Below are 6,000 nucleotides of genomic sequence, written 5' to 3'. Positions count from 1 at the left end.
ATATCGTTTTATTTTCTTGCTGCAACTTCTCGCATTTTTTCTTCCATTGAAATCTATCTGGAGTAAGAACCATTGGCATCTGTTGCCCACTTCTCCTTAGCATGTCTTCATACAATGCCTTGTACTGGTTCCTCTCCCTCACTACTCTGACCATCTGTGCTTTATTGAATTTTGAAATATCCATTCTGATATCATCAGAAACAATAGGATCAATTTCACCAACTTTTAGTGTTAGCATACGGCCAAAGTCCTTGTCAACATCAATGATCTTTGGCCTCTTGTGGGGAGGGTACAGAGCCCATAACCACAAAGATTCCTCATTTTGATAAAATCTTGAACCAATAAATACATAATTTACACCTTGTATATCCAATTTGAATTCCTTGTTTTCTGAATGCAATAAACTATCAAAGATAAAAGAAGCACTGAGGTCCCATCCAGGAAACAAAATCACCCCAACCTCTGTAAGAAGTTGTCTCCCCTTTTGAGGGGTCATTGTGGTTATCTCTGCATCAATTTCTTCTTTTAATTTCTTTAACAACTTGGCCTCATTATCAGGTTTTATATTGGGAATAGAGTCCCTCAATTTCTTCCCTTTAAAATTGTACAAGAATGTTTTAAATTATTTGGAATGAATAAAAACATCATCAACAACTAAAGTAGAAAAATCCTCTAAGCGAGAGTCAGCATGAAATTCTAATGTTTTCTTTATTTGGGCCCGCATGTATGGCTCTTCTTCCTTCTCTGGCACTTGCCATCTAGAGACAACTGCATTCTCATCAGATTCACTTTATGCCTCCTCCTCCTCGGTTTCAATTTCATCGAGTCTCCATCTCTTTTCTTCTAGTTCATTATTCAATTGATCAATTACCTCTTTGGCCTCTACATCCTCCATGTTCCTGAAGATATCTTCAAACTCAATACTAACATGCAGATAACCTACCAACTTCTGGCTCTTCTTGCAAGATTGAATGTATCCTTCGTGATCATAATTTTTCTTGGCATAATGCTCATACAAATTGTATTCTTCTATCAACTTCTTATCAATTATTTAATAAGCTTTGGTTGACACTATGGTGAAATCACCAAAACTCAATGTCCTAGGTAGGAAGGTTTGCTTACACATATCCGCAAAATGTTTGACATTGGAAACACTCAATTGCCTCACAATCTCTAGATAAGCTATTTTGTGTGGTACTAGTTTTGGCAGCATGTTGGGGCTCCCATCAAATCCATATAGTCTAAAACATGTAAAATACTTATTCACAAATGAGTCCCCCTAGTTATGATCAACAGTGTGTCATTCATCATAATCCTTGGGTCTTAGGAACCTCTTGATCTCGTCAAAGATAGACCCTTCACATAAAATCCCATACATTCGATACAATGGCATCATGATAAGTTCTTCAAACTTAATATAGTTGGATCTCATATATCAAGAATCCCAAAGAGTTGTCCACAATTGGATGGGCTAGTCCTCACCTTCCCTATTCTTGGTATTTAATTTTAGGCCCTCGGGCCAAAAACCCTTTACATATCCATAAAATAACACTATATGCATCAATTGTGAATAAAATTTGAAATTGGGATGAGTATCATCCCTAAGGTTTAAAAAACCTTCGTGCAACCTCTCCACTGGATATGTTGCACAGTCAAAAGGCCTAGGTTCATACATTTGTATATCAGAGGCTATCACCAGTGACCTATTGAAATGTGGCGACTGATCAGCAAAGTACTGTACACTCAGCACATATCCTCTCTGGGGTCCGGGGCCAGGCCAGGCCCTAGGCAGGAATTCGGGGGCGGCAACCCCCGAGAAAAGCGGGGGCTCAGGGGCAGGAGCCCCCGAGAAATTTTTTTTTCGCCATTTTTTGTTGATGAAAACTGACATTGTAATAAAACCCTAAAAAGGCCAACTTTGTTTGTTGCCCTAAAAACACATGTTATAAGTGGCTGGGATGCTTAAGGCATTGTAAGGTTCATTTGCTGGATAATAAGAAAGATTGGATGGCTGTGTATGGTGGACGTAACCCATTCTACGTGAGCCACGTTAAATATTTGTGTTATCTACATCCTATTTTATTTCTTTATCTTTTGTATTTAAATTTGCATATAATTGTTAGTTCATATTTTCTTCGGGTCTGCTTGAAACCCTAACACTTGGTATCAGAGTGAGGTTTTCTATAAATTGGCAAGACTTTCAGATTTGAGTGGGAGCAATGGAGGATTCCAAATTCAAGGTCGAAAAGTTTAACGGCCAGAATTATCAGCTATGGAAAATGCAGATGGAGGATTACCTGTATCAAAAGGATTTGTGGCGGCCATTAGAAGGAAAGGCAAAGAAAGCGACCATAATGTCAGATGAAGAGTGGGAAATTTTAGATAGAAAGGCACTGAGATCCATTCGATTGTGCCTTGCACCATCTGTAGCATTCAATATAACAGAAGCAACAATGACTGTAGATTTGATGGCGACATTGGCTAAGTTGTATGAGAAACCCTTGGCTTCGAATAAAGTATTTCTTATGAAGCGTCTGTTTAATTTGAAAATGAGTGAGGGAGGATCTATAGCGAAGCACTTGAATGAATTTAATACAATTACCAATGAATTGTCTTCAGTAAAAATTACTTTTGTAGAAGAAGTTAGGGCTCTCTTGATTTTATGTTCTTTACTAGAAAGCTGGAATAGCTTGGCTATGGCTGTAAGTAACTTTGTCTCTTGTAAAAATACTTTGGTATTTGACGACATTGTTGGTGTTATCCTAAGTGAGGAAATGCAAAGGAAAAGCATAGGTGAGACTTCAACATTAAGTCAAAGAAAGGATGCTCTCAATATAGAGGAAAGAAAGATTGCTGGTACTGCGGAAAGCCTGGTCATCTAAAGAAAGAGACAAAAATGAAAATGACAGTAAGGAACCTAATATTGCAAGTAATACTTTACAAGATGCTTTAATCTTATGTTTGGATAATGTTAATGATTCCTGGGTAATAGATTTTGGGGCTTCGTTTCATGCTACACCCCATAGAAAATATTTTCTAGATTATGTTCAAGGTGATTTTGGACAGGTATATTTGGGTGATGATGAGCCCTATCAAATTGTTGGAAAAGGAAAGATAAAGATCAAGTTGCGGAATGGAAATGACTGGTTTCTGCAAAAGGTAAGACATGTTCCTAATTTAAGAAGAAATTTAATTTCTGCAGGGCAACTAGGTAGTGAAGGTTGCATAGTTACCCTCTCAGATAGTATGTGGAAGGTCACTAAAGGATCATTAGTAATAGCTAAAGGTGCGAAGGTAGGCACATTATATCTATGTACTAGTAACACTTACTCTACTTTAGCTGCTACAGATAAAGTTACTACAGGGACAACAACAATAAATGTTGCAAGAACAGATTCGATAATGTGGCACCATAGGCTTGGGCACATAAGTAAGAAAGGGATGAAAACCCTTCACTCCAAAAATCTATTGTCAGGACTAAACAAGATTGATTTAGAGTTCTGTGAAAATTGTGTTTATGGTAAACAGAAATGAGTCAGATTTCTCAAGGTTGGGAAAGAGAAGAAGAGTGAGAAGTTAGAGCTTGTACATTCAGATGTATGGGGACCGGCTCAGGTATCATCTCTTGCTGGCTCTTGTTATTATGTTATTTTTATTGCTGACTCAACTAGAAAAACATGGGTATATTTCCTAAAACAAAAATCAGATGTTTTTGAAACTTTTAAGAAATGGAAAGCTTTGGTTGAGAATGAGACAGGAAAAAAGTTGAAGTGTCTCAGATCGGATAATGGAGGTGAGTATTGCAGCAAAGCATTTGAAGATTACTGCTCTTTAAATGGGATTCAAAAGTAGAAGACAGTTCTAGGAACTCCACAGGAAAATGGCGTGTCAGAGAGAATGAATAGGACTATCATGGAATGCATGAGGATTATGAGATTGCATGTTGGATTGCCCTTACATTTTTGGGCAGATGTTGTACATACTACTATCTATTTGATAAATAGAGGACCTTCAACCCCTTTGGATGGTGGTATTCTAGAGGAGGCATGGACTGGTAAAAAGGTAAATTATTCTTTTCTAAAAACTTTTGGTTGCGAAGCTTTTGTCCATGTTGATAAAGAAAATAGAACCAAGCTTGATGCTAAATCTCAGAAATGTACCTTCATCGGATATGGGATAGATGAATATGGCTATCAATTATGGGATTTTGAAAATAAGAAAATAATTATAAATAGAGATGTTATATTCAATGAGAAGGTTATGTATAAAGAATAGATGCAGAAAAAGAAGCATGAACAGGACAAACAAGAATATGTGGTGTTGGATGAGATTCCTGAAAATGAAATGCCATAGGTACCTGATGCTCAGCAACAATAGATTGTGCCACAAACTCCTGCAAGTGTTAGACATTCTACGAGGACAAGTAGACCCCCTGAAATATTTTCTCCTTCTTTGTATTCTATTTTATTAACGGATTCTGGTGAACCAGAAGAATATGAAGAAGCAATGCAGGTAGATGCCAAACAACAGTGGGAGCTAGGCATGAAAGAGGAGATGGAATCCTTGATGAAAAATAAGACTTGGGACTTAGTTCGTTTACCTGCAGAAAAAAGAGCCTTGCCTAACAAATGGGTTTATCGGCTGAAGGAGGAGGAAGGAGGTCAGAAAAGATATAAGGCTAGACTTGTGGTAAAAGGTTTTGCACAGAAAAAGGGTATATATTATGATGAAATATTTTCTCTAGTTGTAAAAATGACTTCAATTAGAACTGTACTTAGTCTTGTGGCTAGATATGATTTACATCTTGAACAATTAGATGTCAAAACAAATTTTCCCCATGGAGATTTGGAGGAGGAAATTTACATGTTGCGACCATAGGGATATGAGGTCAAAGGTAGGGAGAACTTGGTGTACAGGTTGAAGAAAAGTTTGTATGGCCTAAAGCAAGCACCCCGACAATGGTATTTAAAATTTGATAGTTTCATGGCTGAACACGGTTATCATAGATGTCATTCTGATCATTGTGTATATTTTAAGAGATTTGATAATGGCAGTTATATTATCCTATTGCTTTATGTTGATGGCATGCTTGTTGCTGGGTCTAACATGCAACATATAAATGATCTTAAACAAAAATTAGCCAGGTCATTTGCTATGAAGGATTTGGGTGCAGCTAAGCAAATTCTCGGTATGAGGATTACACGGGATAGGAAAAATAGAACCTTGAATTTGTCCCAAAGTGAGTATATAAAGAAGGTGTTGGAAAGATTTAACATGCAAGATGCAAAAGCAATTAGTACACCTTTGGCTAGTCATTTCAAATTGACTAAGGAGATGTGCCCAAAGGCACAGGAAAAGGTTAATAAAATGTCTACAACTTGTATTCATCAGCTATTGGCAGTCTGATGCATGCAATGGTATGCACAAGGCTAGATATTGCACATGTAGTGGGAGTTGTGAGCATATTTGTGAGTAATCTGGGTATGGAACATTGGAATGGTGTGAAATGGATTCTTCGGTATTTGAAAGGAGCTACTACGAAGGCATTATGTTTCAAAGGATCTAATGCTACTCTAAGTGGATTTGTTGACTCTGATCTGGCGGGTGATATTGATTCACAGAGGAGTACTACAGGGTATGTTTTTACTATAGGGGGAACTACAGTCAGTTGGATTTCTAGGCTGCAAAAGGTTGTTGCACTTTCAACCACTGAAGCTGAGTATGTTGTTGCTACAAAAGCCAGCAAGGAGATGATTTGGTTGCAATGTTTTCTGGAGGAATTGGGTCAGACACAAGAGGATAACCCATTGTATACTGATAGCCAGAGTGCCATTCATCTTGTGAAGAACTCTACTTTTCATTCAAGGACAAAGCACATTTAGCTCAGGTACCACTTCATTCGGACTGTTTTGGAGGAGGGTCAGTTATGGCTTGAGAAGATTCACACAAGTGAGAATCCTACCAATATGTTCATGAAGGTAGTTCCACAAGAGAAGCTAA

This window comes from Cryptomeria japonica, chromosome 5 (assembly GCF_030272615.1).
Source record: "Cryptomeria japonica chromosome 5, Sugi_1.0, whole genome shotgun sequence".
NCBI classification, from domain to species: Eukaryota; Viridiplantae; Streptophyta; class Pinopsida; order Cupressales; family Cupressaceae; genus Cryptomeria; species Cryptomeria japonica.
Note: the sequence above shows the minus strand (reverse complement) of the source record.